The 21,275-nt window shown below is 53.9% G+C and overlaps 1 pseudogene; it reads right to left on the bottom strand.

Moving 5' to 3' along the window:
- Nucleotides 1-14,638: 14,638 nt before the first annotated feature.
- Nucleotides 14,639-15,805, bottom strand: LOC139181152 (protein EOLA1-like; annotated as a pseudogene).
- Nucleotides 15,806-21,275: the final 5,470 nt, after the last annotated feature.

Here is a 21,275-nt window from a genome sequence, read left to right as displayed (position 1 = left end):
GTGAACTCACTATGAATGGCCAAGGCCATCTCCAGGCTACTGAGTTCTTGCTAACTCACCTGCTGCTGCTCACCCACTTCAGCTAAAACAACATCATTTCTACACAAGTTTCTGAAGTCCAGTGACACTGAGGGGCGCCCATGGGAAGACGGTGGTTCCCTGTGCTTCCCCACCCTGGTCATGGGCACAGCAATCCCCCATCCAGCATCTGTGCTAGGGCTGCAGCCTTCTCTCAAGGTTTAAGGAGGACCCTCCTAAAAGAGGACGAGGGGTTCCAGTCACCCCAGAACAGCAGACACTATAGAACACAATTCGACACTGACTGGGATTTCTGGGGGCCCTGGTCAGGGCTATCAAGCTGAGACCCCACACCCCCTCACTTCTTCAGTGAACTCGGGGGGTCAGAGGCTTGGTCTTCAGGGTGCAGTCTCAGGTGGGCAGAGGGAGGTGCCCGCATCCTGTGAAGACTCGAGGTGAGGACTAGAGGAGACTGAGGGTCCCCAGGAGATGCACGTGCCACCCTCCTGACAGTCCTGGTGAACCAGGGGGTGTGACATTCAGATGTAACCTCACTGATCCTGATGGGAGGGGAGAAGTGAGGGCCTGGGTCAGGTGCCCGGGTTCAGGTCAGCAGAGTGAAGGAACCCAGCTGTGATAGGAGTCAAGGTAGAACTCTGAAAGGGGCTCTGGTACCCCAGGACATCCAGGTCATCAGTGCTTTCAGCCCTGAGAGATCCTGGCAGGGTTATAGGAATGAGTCCCCTACTCCTGCTTGCCTCTCAGGGGTCCTGGCTAGGGAGGGCCTGGTTCGAAGTGGAGCAAGGTCAGGGACAGACAGTGGTGCCCAGATCTGCTGAGGGTCAAAGTGAAGAGCAGAAGGAGGGTTGAGGATGGCCAGGGGCATTATCTCAGCTTTGGGAAGCCCTGGGCATGGAGACTTGATGTCGTGTCCACAGACTCTCCCTGGGGGTCCCAGTAAAGTGATGGCCTTGGTGTGAGGGTCCCACCTCTGGTCAACAGAATTGGCATCCCCAGACCTGCCAGGGCTCAAGATGAGGACCTTTATGGAGGACACAAGGAATCCCACAGATCTCAGAACTTGCTGTCAGCCCGGGGTGACTCTGGTGGGGACGTGAGTACCAGGTCTCAGAGACACTGGAGACTTGATATAAGGGGCGAGGCCTCAGAGATTGGAGGGGAGAGTCTTAGATTCTGAAGCAGTTTAGGTGAGGACCCTGAGGGAGGACTGAGGGGATGCTGGACCCCAATCAGAGGAGACCAAGGGAAGCCGGTCCCTGCTGTCAGTCCTTGGTGGCCCTGGGTTACGATGAGTGCATTAGACATGGTCAGACTTCCTGACATCCAGGTCTCAGACTGGGGACCTCGTATATGTGGCAAGGCCTCAGGTGGGCCAATTCCCAGGTCCTTCAGGGTTTCAAGTTGAGGACCCTGAGGACGAACTAGGGGACCCTGTACCCCAATTAAATGAGACCTCAGAGAAGCCTGTCTCTGTTGTCAGTTCAGGGCTATCATGGAGTATGATGAGTGCAACAGACATGGTCTGACTTCTTGACATCCAGATCTTGGAGAGATGGGGCCCTGGTGTAAGGGGCGGGGCTTCAGCTGGGGAGAGGCGAGAAGCTCAGGTCCTGCCCAGAGGCAAGTTGAGGTGCCTGAAAGAGGACACAGGGGACCCTGAGTGAGGACCAATGGAACCCCACAAATCCTCACCCTTGTAGTCAGCCCTTGGAGACCCTGGTGTGAGATAAGCACACTAGGCCTGTCTGAATTCTTGACATGGGTGTCTCAGAGGACTGGGGACCTTGTGAAAGCAGTGAGGTCTCAAAATGACTGACCCTGCCTGGAGTCCAGACTCCATGCTAGGAATGACAGAGGTGGTTAGAACTTAAGACAGGGAGGTATCCTTGCCTTTGATGGGAGTCTTAGAGGCCTCAGAGTAGAGTGAACAGTTTCCTGACCTATGGCTTAGGGACCTCAGGATCTGAGGTGTTCGGCCACAGTGGGGAGTGTTCAGGCCTGCAGAGGGTGTACTCCTTGGATCCAGAGGGATAACTGAGCAAACTCCTGTCCCATCCCTGTGGTCAGTTTTGGGAGGCCAGGAGGGAGGTGAGGAAGAGCTGAGGATCGGGCATCTCCCCAGCCTAGGATCCACAGGAGGCCCTGGGCAGGTGCAGCCACATGTGGGGTCCATCAGCACTTTCTGTTCAGACTCAGGTCTTGTTCTTTGTTTCCCTGCAGGCCCCCAAAGGGGAGGGAATAGGTCATGCCAGGTGAAAGGTTAGCACTACACAGGGAGCCCTGAGGGGACCTCCCACCCCACAACTTGGGGGACCTCACAGAGTCCCCCCCCTCCTACCAGCACGGAAGGCCCAGGGATATGTCTCAGTCTACCCCTGAGGTGTCCCCTCCATGTCTCTCACAGGAGCTCCAGGAGGCGAAGCAGAGGTCTGAGGACCATGTCCTGAGGTCAGAGATCAGAGGAGGTCCAGGCAGTGCCAGAAGTCAAGGTGAGGAGGGCGTCCTGAGTGTGCACCAGGGGCTCCCCTTCCCAGAACAGAAGGGAAACCACAAGGCCCATATCCCCACACCATGTCAGCCCAGGAACCTTCGGCTGTGCTGCCTGTACCCTGGGGAGACACCCCCCTCCTTCAGGTAGTCAGGTGTCCAGCTGCACAGGAAGCATGACCCTGTGAGGCTCGAGAGCACCCCTCAAGAGGAGACCTGTAAGTGGCCTGTGCCAGACTGCCCAGGATGTGTTTCTAAGGTGAGGCCGCTCACACCCCCTCTCTCCTCCAGACACGTGGTCCATGTCTGTCCCCCTGCCTCACTCCTGTCTGTGGTTCGGTCCCAGGCATTGCACTTGGGATGAAGATGAGTGAGCTGAGCAATCCTGAGGAAGACCTTCAGGATCCAGGCAATCCCCAGGGCCAGGTAGAAGCACAGCTCCTGGGGTCTGAGGCAGGGAAGGCTGCATCCCCCTCAGCGTCCTCTCCATCAGTCTCCTCCTCCACCCCTGTGGAGGTCTTGCCCCAGGAAGCTCTGAAAGAGATGATGGCTAACCTGGTGAAGTTTCTGTTCTTCAAGTATTGTACCAAGAAGCTGACCTTTAAGACCAAAGTACTGAATACAATCCTCATGGGTAATCAGGACCACCCCTGTGGTCTTCTATAAAGCCACCTCATGCCTGGCAGCTGGTCTTCGGCATGGTGGTGAAGGAGGTGGACTCCAGGGAGCACGGTTACATCTTGGTCCCCACCCTGGGCCTTACCTGTGATGCGATGCAGAGCAGTGGGCAGAGCATGCCCAAGGCTGGACTCTTGGTGCTGGTCTTCAGCCTGATCATCTGAAATGGAAACTGTACCCCTGAGGAAGTGGTCTGGGAAGCACTCAGCAGGATGGGGGTATGTCCTGGGTGGGAGCAATCTATTTTTGGGGAGCCCAGGGAGCTGCAGACCCACGTGTGGGTGCAGGAAGGTTACCTGGAGTACCGGCAGGTGCTTGACAGTGACCTTACTCGCTATGAGTTCCTGTGGGTTCCCCGGGCCTATGCAGAGACTAGCAAGTGGCAAGTAACAGAGTATCTGCTCAGGGACAACAAAAGGATTTCAAGGGTCTTCCAACCCCCATCTGCAGAGGCTGTGAGGGAGGAGGAAGAAGGGCCCTGAGCCAGAGAAGCAGCCAGGTGATCCTTCCATCTGTGATTGAAGAGGAAGCAGTCAGCCTTCTCAATAGTGTGGGCCCAGGTCAGTTGGGGAAACCTGGTGTGTAGTACTTTTGGGTTCCTGTTCTCCATGATGATATGGAGATTCATCTCTGTTTTCTTTAGGAATTGTTCAAATGTTTTTTTTTTTTTTTTTTTCAGCTGAAAACTTAATAAATTTCAATATATAATTGTGAATGAAATTGATCACACTTGAATTTGTGATTCAAGTTTAAGGACCCAGTTTAAGGACCAGAGTTTTGCTGTTTTGTAAAAGAGATTGGAAACTGTCTCATTTTATTTTGTGAACCTGAGCAAGGTAACGTGGATTAGAATTACAATTATTTTGCACATGTAAACTTACTTAGCAGTATACAGTTGGTGGAAGAATTAGAAAATAATAAAAGAAATTATTGTAGTGAATTCTTGCTTCTTATACTTTTAGTCTGTCCTTTTCTACAGCTAACCCATGTCTGTTTACTTGGATTTTGCTGGATATTATTTAAGAAAGTAGGAAGAAATTGATGAGATTAATAAGCTCCCTGATTCCTTGTCAGGAAGCATTTAGCAGGAGGCTTCCTGTGTGCTGTTTTGGATCTGTCAGGAATTCTCTGTTCCTTTTTAATTCCTGAATATTCAGCAATTAAGAGGAGAGGCAAGCCTCTCCCAGGGCTGAAGAATCCAGGCATTCCCTTCATTAGTTTTTCTATACGGTGATAAGTACCCTCTTCCTTTTTATGAACCATATGGTAAAAGTGATTATTTACAACTCTTTCTCTCTTTAATATGGATTGCCTATGTTTTGTAAGTCTGAAATTTTAATCTTTATCTTTGCTGAGAATAACTACAGTATATATGCCCACACCATGTCGATTAAAACACCTTTGCTCCATCAGAGCTTTGGTCCCTGTCTCTCTCTGTCTCTCTGTCTCTGTCTCTGTCTCTGTCTCTCTCTCTCTCCCTCCCTCCCTCCCTCCCTCCCCCCTCCCTCCCTCCCTCTCCCTCTCTCTCTCTCTCTCTCTCTCTCTCTCTCTCTCTCTCTCCCTCTCTCTCTCAGGCTATTTCTTTGGAGTGCAGAGGCTCTCTGAGTTCACTTTCCTGCCCAGGCTTCTAAGACCCTCTCGAGAAGGCACTCTGCACCTTCACCCCATCGAGAGGGCTCCTGAGGCCTCCATGAACAGAACAAGCCCCATTTTATTGGCTTTCTGCATAAACCAAGGAATATCAGCCTCTTTCTCTCTCCTTTACTTTCTTATTGGTCGACTCCGGACCACCAGATTCTAATCCACTAAAAGACCTCAACAATCCCTGGCTCATTTATTCCACAGACCTTCATGGAGCCTCTGTTCTGTGGGAAGCTCTGTGTTAGCAGTGGAGACACTGGGAGAAGCAGGACACACCCACACTTAGAGTGGGAGTCTAAAGTCACTCTGAGGGTCCAAGGCCATCTCCAGGCAGCTGAGTTCTTGCTAACTTACCTGCCACTCCTTATCCTCTTGGGCTAAAAGATATTGTTATCTTCTGGTGACCGCTGAGGGGACCCCCATGTGAAGGTGAGTTGTTCCCTGTGCTCCCCCATGGTCATGGGCATAGCATGCCCCATCCAGCATCTGTGCTTGGACTGCACCTTTCTCTCAAGGATTAAGGATGCCCCTTCTTGAGTGAGGATGAGGGGGTCCAGGCACCCCAGAATAGAAGGCCCCATAGAATACAACTCCACCCCTACTGGGCCTCTTGGGGGCCCTGGTCTGGGTTGTCAGGCTGAGACCTCATGCCCCCTCACTTCCTCAGTGAACTCAGGGATTCAGAGGCTTGGTCTTTGGGGAGCAGTCACAGGTGGGCAGATGGAGGAGCCCTTGTCCTGCAGAGACTCGAGGTGAGAACCAGAGGAGACTGAGGGTTCCCAGGGAATATATGTGCTGCCCTCCTGACAGCCCTGGGAGACCAGGGTGGAAGGAGTCCAGATGTGACATCACTGATCCCAATGGGAGGGGAGAAGTGAGGACCTGGGTTAGGTACCTGGGTTCAGGACAACAGAGTAAAGGAACCCAGCTGTGCTAGGAGTCAAGGTAGAACCCTGTGGGGGGGCTCTGGGACCCCAGGACATCCAGGTCATCAATGTTCTCAGCCTCTGGAGTCCCCAGCAGGGTTGGGGGAATGAGCCACCTACTCCAACTTGCCTCTCAGGGGTCCTGGCTAGGGAGGGCTGGATCTAAGGGGAGCAATGTCGAGGTGAGAAGGTGGTACCCAGACCTGCTGAGAGTCAAAGTGAAGAGCAGAAGGAGGGTTGAGGATGGCCAGGGGCATCATCTCAGCTCTGGGAAACCCTGGGCATGGAGCCCTGACTTCATGTCCACAGACTCTCCCTGAGGGTCTTGATGCAGTGACGGCCTTGGTGTGAGAGTCCCACCTCCATTCAACACAAGGGGCATCCCCGGAACTGCCAGGACTCAAGATGAGGACCTTGATCAAGGACACAGGGAGCCCCACAGGTCCCAGAACCTACTGTCAGCCTGGGGCTGCATGAGAACAAGGTCTCAGGAACATTGGAGAGTTGATTTAAGGGGAGGGGGCCTCAGAGATTGAAGAGGAGATTCTTAGGTTCTGAAGGAGTTTAGGTGAGTATCCTGAGGGAGGACATAGGGGACCACTCAAGAGGAGACTTTAAGCAGCCTGTGTCAGACCATCCAGGGTGCATTTCTCAGCCGAGGCCTGTGGTCCCAATCTGTCCCCCTGTGTCACTCCTGTCTGTGTTTTGATACCAGGGATCATGCTTGTGGTCAAGATGAGTAAGCTGAGAAGCCAAGCGAGCCTGAGTAAGACCTTGAGGACCCAGGTGAGGCCCAGGTCCCGGTGGAGGCACAGCTCTTGGGGGCTGAGGCGGGTGAGGCTGCATCCCCCTCGGCCTCCTCCACCCCTGGGGAGGGCAGCCACTCTGCATGCTATGAGTTCCTGTGGGGTCCCCAAGCCTATGTGGAGACCAGCAAGTGGCAAGTCATGGCGTTTCTGCTCAGAGTCAACCAAAGTGCTTTGAGGGAGGAAAAGGGGGCCTGAGTCAGAGCAGCAGCCAGGTGATACTTCCCTCTGTGATTGAAGAGGGGGTGGTCAGCCTTCTCAGAAGTGAGGGACCGGGCCAGTTGGGGGAACTGGTTTGTAGCATCTTTGGGTTCCTCATGACTATGATGACATGGAGATTCATATCTGTTTTCATTACAAAATTTCCAAACTTTGACAGTTTAATAGAAGGCTAAATAACCTTTAATGTCTTAGTTTGTGAATGATGAGGATCAAAATGTGTTTGTGGTTACCCATTTCAAGTACAAGAGTTTTGCTCTTTTGTAAAAGAGATTGGTCATTCTTCCATTTTGTTCTGTGATCCTGAAAGGGATACATTGGAATTGGAATTAGAACTGTTTTGGAAACATGAGCTTACTTAGCAGCAATATTGATGGGGTAAGATTTAAATAATAATAAAGTGATCATAGTGAATTCATGTTTCTGTCCTTTGTAGGTATCATTCTCAAAAATTAAGTTATCTCTGTTTATTTGGATTTGTCTGGGTTATTTAAGGAAGTAGAAGACAACTAATCTGAGCCACCTGCCCAAGGGCTAATTTATTCCAAAGACCTTTACAGAGCCTCTGCTCCCTGAAAGGTTGTGTTAGCAGTGGGGAACTAGGAGAAGCAGGACAACCCTCACTCCTAGAGTGATGGTCTAGGAGCCAGAGTCACAAGAGAAAGTTGGAGAGACGTCCACTAGTCCCATAGAACAAGGGAACATGGAGCAGGGCAGTGAGGCTCCAGGAGGAGCACCTACAGGTTGGTGCCTGAGCCAGGATGGTGTGGGGCCTTGGAAAACTGGGTTCCTTCTGTGAGAGGTGATTGTGATGAGGCTGGATGGTAGCACCCCTCAGTATTGCATTGTGTCTTGGGGGTGATGGGAAAGTCTGAAAGGGATCCTTGCTGTGAGGTGTCCTTTTGCATCTTGGATAAAGCCCAGAGAGATCTCTTTCTGGGGCAGGAAGGAAGGGGTCCTGGCTCTTATCACATTGCTGTTGACCGCAGGGGTAAAGGAGGTGTTTTCCACCCCATATCTGCAAGGAATCCTGGAGAACTTTGGTCACACTCCCTTGAAGTGATGCCCAAGCAATCCATGGAACTACCCTCTCTTTCCTGGTACTGCAGATCCAGAACCCAAGGTGTTAATGAGCTTTAAATTATCTCTTTTTGTAATTGGCCATTAATCAAACACTTTAACTTTGTGGGGATGCAATGAAGGAATATAAGGGTTTGGATGGAAGACCAGCTGGGACAGAGGCAAAGACTGGTTCTTGCTTTGCCTGCTGGAACATTCCTCAACACCCAAAATTAACAGGCCCTATAACTGGAAATGGGGCTTCTGGGGTAGCTCAAAGGATAAAAACATGCTTGCATTGTGTGTTACCTGGGCTCAAGCCCTGAGTCAGGAAGATCACCTGGAGTAGAGTATGGCAACCCACTCCAGTATTCTTGCCTGGAGAATTCCATGGACAGAGGACACAGGTGGTCTATAGTCCATGGAGTCTCAAAGAATTGAACATGACTGAGCTAATAATGGAGAAGGCAATGGCAACCCACTCCAGTACTCTTGCCTGGAAAATCCCATGGATGGAGGAGCCTGGTAGGCTGCAGTCCATGAGGTCGCTAGGAGTCGGACATGACTGAGCGACTTCACTTTCACTTTTCACTTTCATGCATTGGAGAAGGAAATTGCAACCCACTCCAGTGTCCTTGCCTAGAGAATCCCAGGAATGGGGGGGCCTGGTGGGCTGCCATCTCTAGGGTTGCACAAAGTCGACTGAAGACATGACTGAAGCAATGCAGCAGCAGCAGCAGCAGCAGCAGGAGCAGCAGAGCTAATAATACTATGGTCCACTATGGCCTAACTGGAAAAGTTACCTTGTTTTATTTATGAATCATCATGTTTGGCTGATTAGCTATTCCACATTCTATTGAGGTGTATATTCTGTGACATGACCTGGACCACAGAGCAGCCAACCCCTTCCCACAGTGGCGAGTGGAGAAGTGCCTGTGGGCAAGTGTGAGAGATTCCTGCCATGCTATCACAGTGCCAATGGCCGCCAGGCCCTGCCAGCAGCATCACATACCTCAGGCACATTCTGCAGCCCAGTATATGGGTTCCTCAAACCAGCTGTCTTTACAGACGAACTTAGGCCATGGGGCTTGGGCATCTTCCCAGGATCACATGCTAGTGAGGGCCTGGGTGGGCTCAGAGCCTTGGTCTCAACTCCTCTGTAGCCCCCACCCTTCCCGCCCACCCCAGGAAACTGTCTCACCTTCTAACTTCTCATGCCTTTCTCTTCTCAGTGCTACACAATACCTCTCAGGTGACAAAAAGCAGGTCTGTGGAAGGAAGGGGACAAGGAGAATAAGAAGCACTGTGGGGCTGCTCTGTGATTTGCTGAAAACTAACTCTGCCATGGGCTGGCATCTCTGTCCAGTCCCAGCGCCTCCCACCTGAGGGCGTCGCCCTGTCCCTGTTGCTGCCATGGGGCCTGCTGCCCAACTGAACCTGCCAGGCTGACCAGCTTCTCACCGAGAAGGAGGGAAGGAGGGTCTGACCTTATGGCCCCAGTGTCCAGTAGGATAAGGCCCCTACAGGAGCCTCCTCTAATACAGGAGAAAAGTTGACATGGGCAGACCCCCAAGGCTCCAGGTCTCCACAGGCACAGTGAGGGTGCAGAGCACCTGGAGGTCTTCTGGGCTGGGCACACCAGGGCATGGACCACAAGCACAAGGGCAGGAGAGTGAGGCTGAGAAGGGCAGGCCTTGGACATCATGAGGGCTTGTGTGTACACAATGCAAATATCCTGAGCCAAAGCTGACAGAAACTCCTCGGTCCCATGCAAACCTACTGACAGGGCTCGGATGGTGACTGGAGGGGACAGAAAAGGCAGCTCCCTCAGGACCCAGGGAGTGAGGAGGGGCCCCAAGTCGGGGGGGGGGCAGGAAAGGACACCTAACCAGGCTGCCACAGACACCATGGTCTTTGGTCCCCTTCAGAGGACCCACCAGGGGCCCCCACAAATGATCACAGCCTCCAGGGCTGTGTCCCAATCCAATGAGCCAATCTGAAAGAATATTTTGTCAACCTGTTTAGGAGCACAAAGGCAAGGGAGCAAGCCCAGGTCAAGGCCTGTGACCTCTATTCTGGCCACCAGTCCTCAGACTGAAAGGCCCTGGGTGAGCCTCTTCCACATCCTCTTAGCTCTTCCCTTTTAGACACCAGGCAGTAGCCCTCACACAGGGCAAATGGCCTTGCTGAGTGGCAGAACTGGGGGGACACAGTCTCTACGGGGACAGTACTAAAGGGTCCTCACACCATGGGCCTTTCCAAGGTACCAGTCTATCCCCTACACGGTGATTTTGAAGACCAGTGACCCACAAAGGTCAGAGAACATACATCTTCAAACCCTCTGCCCTATCGCCCATGTGTGGTGAAGACAGATGACACTCACTGGAGTTTCATCCTGTCCCACTCTCACCCATTTTCAAATATAGGTAGATGGGGCTTCCTTTGGTTACATCTCACTCAACAAGTCAGACATGTCCCTGGGAGTGAGTGTGTGTAAAGGAGGCCCTTTGAAAAGTGCCCAACCCGTGAGCCAACTAAATCATTTGACGTACCTGCCATCTGGGTAAGGGAGAACAGGTCCACAGTGGTGGTGGGGACAGCAACAGGAGCAGAGAAGATCAGAGATGGTCTCAGAGAGGACCAATGAAGTGCTTGTTTTAAACAAAAGAGGCTGTACCTTGAGCCCCTAATCAAGTCCTTCAAAGGGCAGGTACCCACAGACATGCAAGTTGGACATGGGAGGCAGAACCAGGGGTAGCAGAAGCCCAATCACTCCACTGATGAAAGGAAGCAGTCATTTTGAGGCAGTCTCCAGGGTGGCTGAATCCAAGGCTCTGGAAAGGGGACGAGAAAAGCACACACACAGGTGTTCCCAAAGTGAGGACTCTATGGCCACAAGAGCAATCTTTATGGGAAAAAATGGAAACTGAAGACAGCACCCTGTGATTTGCAGTGGGATGATGTCTGGGAGTAGGCAGAGCTCAGGAGGCTGCAAGTTCAGCAGAGCACCTGGCTGTACCCTACCACACAGTGTCCTGGGGAGTCTGTGTCTCAGGTACTTGGGGAACAGTCAAGTGGAATGTGAAGTCATTCCCACTGTGCTCAAGCACAGCCCTCCTGTGGGGACAGCTTGATCTGAGGGGCAATGGGGGCAGGACCACAGGACTCTGACTTTGGGGCCATCTGAATGGGACCTACCAACCGGCAGTACCATTCAGAAGAGACCAAATCCAGAAGAGGGGCAAGACCATAGCCGAGGGTATGGGGGGTGGGACCACCAAATCAGGCTAGGCCAAACAGCCCCCTATGGACCCCATCTTCTGGAAAGGACAGTTGCCAGGGGCCTATCTGACCCATTGGGTCTCTCCCAGTGATAGCTAAGCCAGGACTCTCCAGGGCCTGGCCCTTTAGCAGAAGCCAACCACAGCCCTCCCCATTGGTAGGGAGGGGGGGTGGAACAGGGGCACATTTGTCAACCCATCCAGGGCCTGGCCCTCTGAAACAAGGGGCCTGGCAGCAGATGGGAGCCTTTTCAGGCAACCTGAAACATACTTTTCTGTACTTTCAGACAAGAGATAAGCTGGGGATCCCATCTCCATTCCCAGACTCCCTCCCCAACACTGGGCTGGGGCTGCCTCTCCACATCACCTCTGTGACATCATGAACCAGTTAAGGAAGCTGACCACTTAATTGGCTGCCTGTCCCATGACCCAGATTCTAGAATTTCCAGAGAGTATTTATGGGGCACCTCAACCCTGGTCTGAGGCCCTTCTGCCCTGAGTGCTCACTGCTTCGGTAGAGAATGCTCCTGAACTAGATTGGCTCCATGACTAGTCAGAGTTCCCATGAGGCACACACAGCCCCGCTGGCCCCATCAACTGATGGGGCACCTGCAGCAGGGCACCGCCTTGATGTCTCCCCAGATCCAAAAGTAGATTCAGGGGAGGCTTTGGAGAAGCAGTGGGACCAACCAGAGAGCCTAGATCCAGGCTCCCAAGATAACCCGCCCCGCACAGGGCCCTAACCCAGTAACAGCCAACAAGGAAGAGAACAACACCGTCCTCAGGCTGTCCTTCCCCAGGAAGCTCCGGATGATCATGGAGGATGCAGCCTTCACCTCTGTGCACTGGAACAAGAAGGGAGACACAGTGGTCATCAAAGCAGATCTCTTCCAGAAGGAGGTCCTTCAGCACAGAGGTACAAACAGCATCTTTGAGACAGACAGCATCAAAAGCTTCATCCGTGAACTGAACCTGTAAGGGTTCAGTAACATCCGCCCTCTGGGTCACTCTTCAGGGAAGAAGAAGATGATAGTAATATAGAAAGCCCTTCCGGGGAGACTAGACTTGATGACCCAAGTGCTGGACAGGTTTCATTTCTTAGAATTTTTTCTCGTGAGATGGTAGTTAAGGAAAGAGGAGAAAGCAGGGCTTATCATGTTCCACGAATCCCCTTAGGACCCACAGGGGTGACTCCAGACCTTGAGAGGCCAGTTGATGTCAGGGACCATCAGTAACACCTCAACTGAGGCTGGCCCCAGGGGAGATCTAGGGAGAGCCCTTGCTTGGGCCTCATAACCTGCCAGGAATGAAGAGACCTTGTCTTCATAGTTAGCAAGGCTGGGACGGTGGTGGGAAGGAGGGCAGTGAGGAACAGCTATTCTCCCCAAAGATGGCTAAAGTGATTCATTTCCTTTTAGATCTATCGCAACTCCAACTTTCAGAGAGCCTCTCCTCCTACAGAACATCCAGTGGAAAGACAACCCCAGAACAACTGCTTAGCTCATCACCAGCACAACAACGAGCCCAAAGAGAAAGAAGCATGCAGTGGCGACCAGACACTTTCCTCGATTCCATCATGAGTCCACCCAAGAGGCTGACAAGAAGGCCCAGGAGAGAATGCCAGCTGCTCAAGGAATCCCTGGCCAGTTCTCATTTGCGTTCTGTGGCCTTTGGTTTATGGGCAGTGTAGCCTTGCAGGCTGGAGCAAACCATCTCCCCAGTGAGCAGGACGGCCTCAGTGGTGAGGGCATGTCCAGTAACGCCACATCTGTATCTCTGGCTACTGCTGGAAGGGACACCTCAGGGTAACTGCCCAAGAGCCCCCCAGGGTACCCAGGTTATGGTTCAATGATGACTATGTACACCTATTTTTCCGTAATGATGGCGGCTGTTTCAGTTGTGGCCCAAGATGAGGCCTCTGAGGCACTCAATGGCACCCCATTCCAGTACTCTTGCCTGGAAAATCCCATGGATGGAGGAGCCTGGTGGGCTACAGTCCATGGGGTCAATAAGAGTCAGACACGACTGAGTGACTTCACTTTTGCTTTTCACTTTCATGCATTGGAGAAGGAAATGGCAACCCACTCCAGTGTTCTTGCCTGGAGAATCCCAGGGACAGGGGATCCTGATAGGCTGCCGTCCATGGGGTCGCACAGAGTCAGACACGACTGAAGAGATTTAGCAGCAGCAGCAGCAGCAGCAACAGAGGCAGAGGAGGAGCAGTAGGAGTCCTCAGATTACAAATGTGCCCTCTGTGAGCAGTTCAAGAACAACCCCAATCCCTGAGCTGCCAGGACCCCAATGACACTCAAAAGCACTCTCTTGTAATCAAAAATATATTTCTGGGTCTAATAAAGTATAGCAAAACTCCAAAGGAGTAAATAAAGAATCGAATGAGAACTGCGAGTCTGTGTTCTTTCTATCTGTCCATGCTATTCACACATGGCATTGGGTGAGCCAGATGAGGCTGGAAGCCCACGCCCCAGGTAGGCCTCAGTCCAGTCCCCATGGTCCCTTTTCATCTGAAGCAGCAGCGTTTCACACCCTCAGCCAAGAGTGTGGCTCCCAAGCAGAGCGCTGAGGCCAGCCCAGGATGGGCTGGTCCCTGGGCCTTGCCTGACACACAGCAGAAGTGCCAGTCTGGCTCCTGACCATGGGGGCATCACCTTTAATGAGTCATGTACCCTGAAGCAGAAGGGGCTCCTCCTGGGTCCCCTGATGATGCCACAAGTTTCTGGTTAGCAGCTGAGCATCTGTCTCCAGCTCCTGATCCAAGGGCCTCCCCAAGAGGCCCACCAGAAAGCAGGGTCACCCCACCAACCAAGGGCCTTGTAAGCACATGACCCCAAACCCAAAAACAAGTACAAGGTTTCCACAAGGTGAACACTAGCCCTTGTCATTCTGCTCTCACAGCTGTATTTAGGAGCCTGTCTTTGGATCAGGAATGGCCAGACACTGTAACCAACTCACACACTTTGTGACCCAAGGGACACTTTACAGTAGGGCAAGGGTCACCTGCAAGGACACACCACATCCTGTTTCAGGGCCACTGGGCCTCTCTGCCTGCCAAAGGCCTCACCGGCTGCTCATGCTCAGCCCAGCCCCCAGCCTTCCCCATCACCCCCTGGTCACTGTTCCAACATCGGGGAGATTGGACCAGAACATAGAGGGAAAAACACTGACTGGTTTCCTAACAACACATTTCTCTCAACCACCCAGACCCAGCAGGGCCAAAACGAGTGGTGACACCATTTTACTGTAAAGGTCAAGGTCCTGGAGACTCATGCTGAGTCCAGAGCAGCACCACATGAGGGGTGTCCCGACCTGCACCAAGTTTGCAGCACATCCCAGGGTGGGGCTGATTTAGACCTGAACCATGTCCAGGGCACAGCCGTGACTGGACAGTGTCACTATGTGCAGGTCTCTTGGTCACCTTCCTCTCGAGAGCCCAGCCTGGACAGGCCTCCTCCTCAAAGGGGATCAGGTGCTCCAGGATGTCCACCTAGAAGATATCCTTACCACCCCTCCCAGGGATGGGCTGCAGCATCCAGCAGGGGTGGTGAGCACAGTCAGGTACTTCTGTTCCAGTTTGCATAGCAGGGCTTGATTCTCCAGCTCCTCCACCTCATCAAGTCTAGGTTTTCTGGGCACAGCAAAGTGTCCCCAATGTCCATGAGACCTGTGTACAAAGACAGGACATAGAAGGAGAACAAGGTGACTCAAAGTCACACTTGCTAGAGATTAAGACCATATTATGGAGGGGACCTGAGGTCAACTGGGTCCTCTGGTTGAACATTTCAGATGGACTCACCTGGGCAAAGGGAATTCGGGGTTAGGCCAAGTGAGGAGGGAATGAAATGAAAGGGAGAGGCCTGGTGCTCCATGAACCCACCAGGCCATAGGCAGGTCTCAGTCTGCCCACTGAAGGCTGCAGGGACAGAGCAGGAGGGCCCTGGCAGGGAGCCTGTGGACATCAGGTCCCTAAGGGATTCACCAGCAGACAGGTGTTGCTGTGGGGCCTCACTCCTGGGGAGTCAGGGGACTTGCTCAGGCCCGGCTGCAGGAAGTGGGGGTATGGAACCCAGGCTGGGTACCTTCCTGGCTATGGTCTCTGCCAGGCACACACACACACATGTGGGGATACACACACAGATACACACAGAGACAAGTGCCATGTGCAGACCTGGATGTGCCTCTTCCTCAGAGCACAAACAGGGACTGGGGCCCAGACTGGGGGTCAAGCACTTCAGCCACTGTCTCCCAGCCCAGGGACCCTTGCTGTCCCTATGAAGAAACCTCAGCTCCCCCACTCCCCCCCACAACCAGTTAAAAAGAAAACAAACAAGCACAACCAGGCTGAGATAGAGGGCAGCACCCGGGGCCTTGGAGGCAGCGCAGGGCAGGGCGTCATTTGCCCACAATCACTCTACGGCCAAACTTGTCCCCATCCTGTAGCAAGGCCTGGATCTGGGCAGGGCTCATCCCCAGCCTCTGCTCCAGCAGCTCCTGCCAGGCAGCGTCCTCCCAGTCCCAGTGCACCATGTGGACAGTCAGGAGACAGTGCTGGTGGCCACCATAGCATGGGCCACCACCGCATCTCCAGGGTCTTGACACTGTTTAAGATGAAACCTTCATAAGGCTACTGGAAGGACAGACAGCCAAACTTCATCTCCCAGGGCTCCCAGGACCTCATGTGGCTGCAAATACACAGAACCACAAAGTTCAGGAGCCTGACACAGCAGCCTCCAAGCTCACAGCCCTGGGCTGGACCTCAGCCCCGGGCCAGACCTCAGCTCCACTTGCTTGAGCTTCCTCCATGTCTGCTGACACAGAAAGAGGGGGGTGTTGTCAGAGAGGGCTGACTCCTTCCATCCATCTCCACGTGGTCTGCTGACAGGTGGGTGGCAACCCAAAGGGCGCATCTATCACACGGAGGCTGTGGGGAGGTCAGGAAGGAGGGTACTATAACAGGAGAGAGGCATGTAGTGAGTTCCAAGACAGAGGGCCCCAAAACACTGGGAGCACTGAGGAGGGAGGTCAAGCCCCCTGGCTTCACAGCCCAGAGGCTGGGCTTTAGTCCTCTCCCAGCACAGACAAACACTGTCCTGGGCTTGACTTCCCCCACCCCCAGTGAACACCCCACCCCTGAGCTCCCGGCCTCATCTCTGTCCATGCTCTGTAGATCCTCCATCTTAAACCAAGGCTGATGAAGGCAGATCTGTGCTAACCAACCTGGCCTCGGCTCTGGGGCTGCCCTGGACCTCAGATGGCCCTACCAGGTGTCTTCCCCACGTGATTGGGAGTCACCTTCTTCCCAGCCCTTCCTGCACCACTTCTCCACTATCAGCAGATGCCCCAGCCTGTGCTGAGAGCCTCAAGAAAGAACAAAGGAGAGCAGAAACTACTGGAACAGGCATGCTCTGTGTCATCACCAGGGCCTGGGATGGCACCACACAGGGATTACAGAATTCAAACCTCAAATAATCTGCTAGGTTACTGTCACCTTGTTCCATGGCTGAGGAGGTGCTGACACATAGAGACACAGCCCATGACTGCAGGGGACCTGACCACATGCACCTCCATTCTCACTTCTTTTCTTGTACCTGGAGGGGTGTCCCTGTTCACTGGAGCAGGGTGAAGGCGGAGGAGCAGAGCCGCGGATCTGAACCTCAGCAGGGTCTCAGCACCTCGCAAGGAGACTCCATTTCCATGTGGCTGTGAGGATGGGGACAAGATCCCAGAGGAACCCAGCCCAGGGCCTCCCAGGCCTTTCCTTCCCTGAGCACAGCAGAGTCACAGTTCTCCCAGGCCCACAAGGCCCCACATGATATGGCTCCTACCCTGGCAGCCTGCTCTCCTCACCCCTGGATTCAGCCCTGGTAGCCATGAAAGCCGTCCTTCCATCCTTGGAACATTCCAGTGTGTTCCTTTCTCAGAGCCTTTGTAGGGTGTGAGGAGTCACATCCTGTCCCCTCAGAGTCAGGTGCTGGAGTCCCAATCCCAAGTACCTTGGCTTGACCTTACAGACAAAGGAAAGGTCTTCACAGAGGTGATGGGGGTCAAGCGATCTCATTAGGATGGACCCTGCTATAACAGGACGCCTGTCCCCATACAAAGGACACATTTAGAGACAGGCACACAGAAGAACTGGGGTGAAAATGAAGGCAGAGCTCTCCAAGTCCAGACTCGCCCTCCATGCCAGCAAAGCCCCAGAAGTGAGGGGTAGAGATGAGACAGACTCTCCCCACAGCCTTCAAGAGAACCAACATCAGTCGACACCTCGACCTTGGCTCCCGGCCTCCTGAACCAACATGGTTTGTAGTTTGAGCCACCCAATGCGATCTTGATGTGACTCCCAGCAATTGGAGACAGAGGGTCAGCCCTGCCTGGACATCTCTCTGCAGGGGAAAAGGGGGATGGGGGATGGCTTCTCCACCCCCAACACCTCGGGCTCACTCCTCCACATCTGCACATCTTCATGTGTCTGTTTTCCCCCTTACACAGTGTCTATTTACACCTCCCAGCATTGGGGGCCCAACAAGTTACTGACACTTCCCTCCTGATGGAAGGGAAGGGAAATCTCATTCTGCCAATACAGCCACTCGATGGGACCACACACTCACTGACTGAAGAGCCATGCAGGAGGAGGCCAGGGGCACAGGGCACACCCCAAAGGTGTTGACACACACCAGCAAATGGTCTTCTGCAAAGGCTCCCCCGTGTCCACTCCTCCAACCACAGGCAAGGGTACCATGTCCTCACGCCCTGGATGGCCTCAAGCATCATCATTCCATTGAACCTCTGCCCACCCCCTGGGTGACAAAGGGTCACCCTCTTCACTGAGTCTGGCTTGGTTACCAGGGAACCTAGTTGATCCCTGAGTCATGGCCATTGCTCTCTTCTACTGGGGTATGTGACTTGAACCCAGGTTTGTCCAGTTTTTGCCATTAAGTTTCTGAACCAAGCGAACCCCTTCCTCCTGCGTGCCTCCAAATCTCACCTGTGTGGGTGGAATCCCTGAGCAAGAAGGGGCTGTAAGCACTCCTACCACTCAAAGCAGAGAGTGCCTGCTTGGTGGCCAGAGGAGAAAACACTCTTCTGCCTGCTTGTCTGGGCATCTTCACCTACTCGAGGACCAGAGGAACAAGGAGAAAATCACCTGTGACAAGACAGCAATGTTGGACAAGCCACCATGATCTTCTCCTTGGCAGGCACCCACAACCACAGGGACCCAGAAGGGCCCAACTGATGAGAAACACACATGCAGGTTCCTTCAGGGTGGGTTCTGCTCATCACAGCAGCTGGCCTGTCCTCACGGGGCTGGCACAGGGATGCCACGATGCTTCAGCCCACAGCAAAGAAACCCATCCCCCAGGAGTGATGCTGATTTACAGCCCAGGAGACCCTGCAAGGAGCAAGAAAACAAGACTCCTCCCCTCACACTGCCACTCTGGAAGGACCCAGGGGCCGCCACAGTCAGTTGGTGGTCCTCCAAGGACTCGTGGTTGGGCCCCACCAGGAGGGGAACCGCTGACAAACATCTGAGCCCTGCAGGGTCAGGCCCGGGTCCTGGTGGCTCGCCAGGAGTGGGTGGGGCTCCAGTGAGGTCACAGTCCTGGGGCAGAGCAGGAGGTTGGAGGGCAGGTCTGCAGGTGTCTTTGCATGTGTCCCAGGGCATCACTTGGACACACACATGGAGGGATGGCGGGCGGGGACTGTGGCCATGGAAGGGACCAGAAAAGTACGGCTTGGCCGCCTGGCAGAAGTTCCTGGTTGCAGAGCCTAGAAACTTCTGCCCAGAGGTACCGTCCATGCACTAAGCAGGTCCCGCTTTCCTGAAAGGAGAGCAAGTCGCAGGTGCTTCGGGATAGCTGGGCTGTGGCCACTCAGCAGGACATTGGTCTGCCACCGGGACATGAGACTCCAGACAAGTTTCAGTGGTTGGCCTTAGCCCTGCCATGCCCACAAACCCTGAATCCCCTCATTTCCGGTGTGTATAGCCTCCCTTACTCAAGTATGCACACACTTACGCAAGCACACATTTACGTAAACATACACGTGTGAACAAACGCGCATTCTCTCACTGGCCCTGTCCCCTAAGAAACAAAATAGGAGCCCCCCCAAATGAGGCATCCAGAAGGCCAGGCCGGGAGGAGCTTCGAGACCTGCAATCTGGAGCTGGATCTGGAAGAGGACCAGGAAGTGAGCAGCCGAGCAGGAAGAGAGGGGCACAAGCGGGAGGAGCAGGGTGAGGAGTAAGGGGCTGAAGTGTGGGAAAGACCAGGCTGAGGAAAAACTTCTGTAGAAGGGGGCAGGGAGGGGTGGGGTGGAGCCACCGGGGGAGTGGGGCTGGGGCAGGGATGGGGCAGGGCTGGGGCAGGGCTGGGGCAGGGCTGATTGGGACCCCCATGGGATGGGGCCTGGGGTGGGGCAGGGTGGGACGGAGCCACCAGGGGGAGCGGGGAGCAGGGCGGGGGAGGGACTGGGGTGGGGCAGAGCCACTGGTGTATCAGGGCTGTGGCGGGGCAGAGCCTCCAATGTGGGTTGGGGCAGGGCCCTGGGTGGAGACACTGGTGGGTGGGGCAGGACTGACAGGGATGGAGCTGTGGGCCTGGGGATCTCATGGAGGCTGAGCCTCCAGCTCCATGGAAGAGACCAGACTGTGCCCTTTTGAATCCTTGCCATAGTTGTCCAGTCCATGAGAATCGGCAAGAGTCAAAGTGACTTGGATCCAGTGTCCTCAGCGAATGCATCCGAGCTTCACAGTGGACCCCAGGGGCCAGGGAAGCTGGGAGAGGTGGGACCTCTGAGCACAGTTCCTCATCTCTGGGCTGAAAGCCCAGGTTGGCTCCCCTTGTAGCCACCCTGGGGCTGCTAGCCCCATGCTGAGCAACAGTCTATCTGTTTTTTGTTTTTTTTGTTTTTGCAGATGAGAAGGAAAATCCTCACTGTGTTTTGTGCTGCCCCTGAGTCCTGAGATATCCCAGAGAAATGCAGCTTTGCCTTCAAAACTGTTTCCTGTCCTCATCGTCTTGTCTGGGGGCTCAACCCACCCTGAGCAGCCACCTGACTCTCCTCCTGACTGCCACCCTCCCTACTGTGTCCTTGCCTCCCAAGTGCCTGATCAGAGTAAATGCTCCTCTTCCTGTCCCCACTGCTACTAGCTGAGCTCAGACTTCATGGCCTGGAGTGGGTGCTGTCAACCTAGGCTCCCCACTAGACTGGACCCACCTTTTCTCTCCTTCTCCAGCTGGTATTGCACAACATTGGTTCTGTGTCACACTGCATGCACATCTGTCCTCATCAATCCTGGATTGAAAGGGCAGCTGAGCCCCCTCCTGTTTAAGCCCCAACCTGTCCATCTTGCCCTGGGAGGGGGGCTTCCAGTGGTCCTAGGTCTCCTTCCTCATCACCCAGCACTTTGGGTGGCTGTGCTGGCCCTGAGCTCTGTGCAGAGCACATCCATGACCCCACACTTCAGCTTGTGCAGTTCCCACCCCTGGACCCCTGGCTCCTCTTGTCCTGACAACCTATTGTCCTCCTTCAAGGTCCAACTGTAACATCCCTTTCGCTGTCTGCCCGAGTGTCAAGTGCTCTCATCTAGGAGTTCTGGAACGCCCTGAATCTTCCTTCTGCCATCTTTGGCCCCCTCTTCCTCCCCGGCTGTGGCTGCTGTGCACAAATCTGGACCCCTGAGGGTCTCTGAGTCCCAGGAAGGCAAGGTCAGTGTCTCACTGGTTCCCATTAGCTGGGTACCCACACAACTGCTGCCGTGGGAATGTTGAGTTGGAACAGTGCTTTCTCTTCCAGCCTGCTGCCTGTTCTCTCCTTGAAGAAGCCTCCCAGCCATGAATTGAGGGGCAGAGACTGCCTCCCGGATTTGAGGCCTCAACATTGTGGGGACCCGAGCAATCACCACACCCAACCCCCTCATGCTTGTGCCCCACTTTTCTCCCCAAGAGTAGTTACTAGCTGCCTCCAGACACCCCAAAAACCAATACCAGAACCTCCTGGTAATGGTTTCATATCATGAAGGTATGTCCTGTGAACAGTGGGTGGGCTGCTGCTGTTCCTCCAAATCCTGGTTTCGAACGAGGCCTTGCCCAGTAAAGAGACATGTGGCTGCTGATGGGAGAGCT

The sequence above is a fragment of the Bos indicus genome, chromosome X, assembly GCF_029378745.1.
Source record: "Bos indicus isolate NIAB-ARS_2022 breed Sahiwal x Tharparkar chromosome X, NIAB-ARS_B.indTharparkar_mat_pri_1.0, whole genome shotgun sequence".
Classification (NCBI taxonomy): Eukaryota; Metazoa; Chordata; class Mammalia; order Artiodactyla; family Bovidae; genus Bos; species Bos indicus.
The sequence above is the reverse complement of the archived record's forward strand: the minus strand, read 5'-3'. Positions and strand labels throughout refer to the sequence as shown.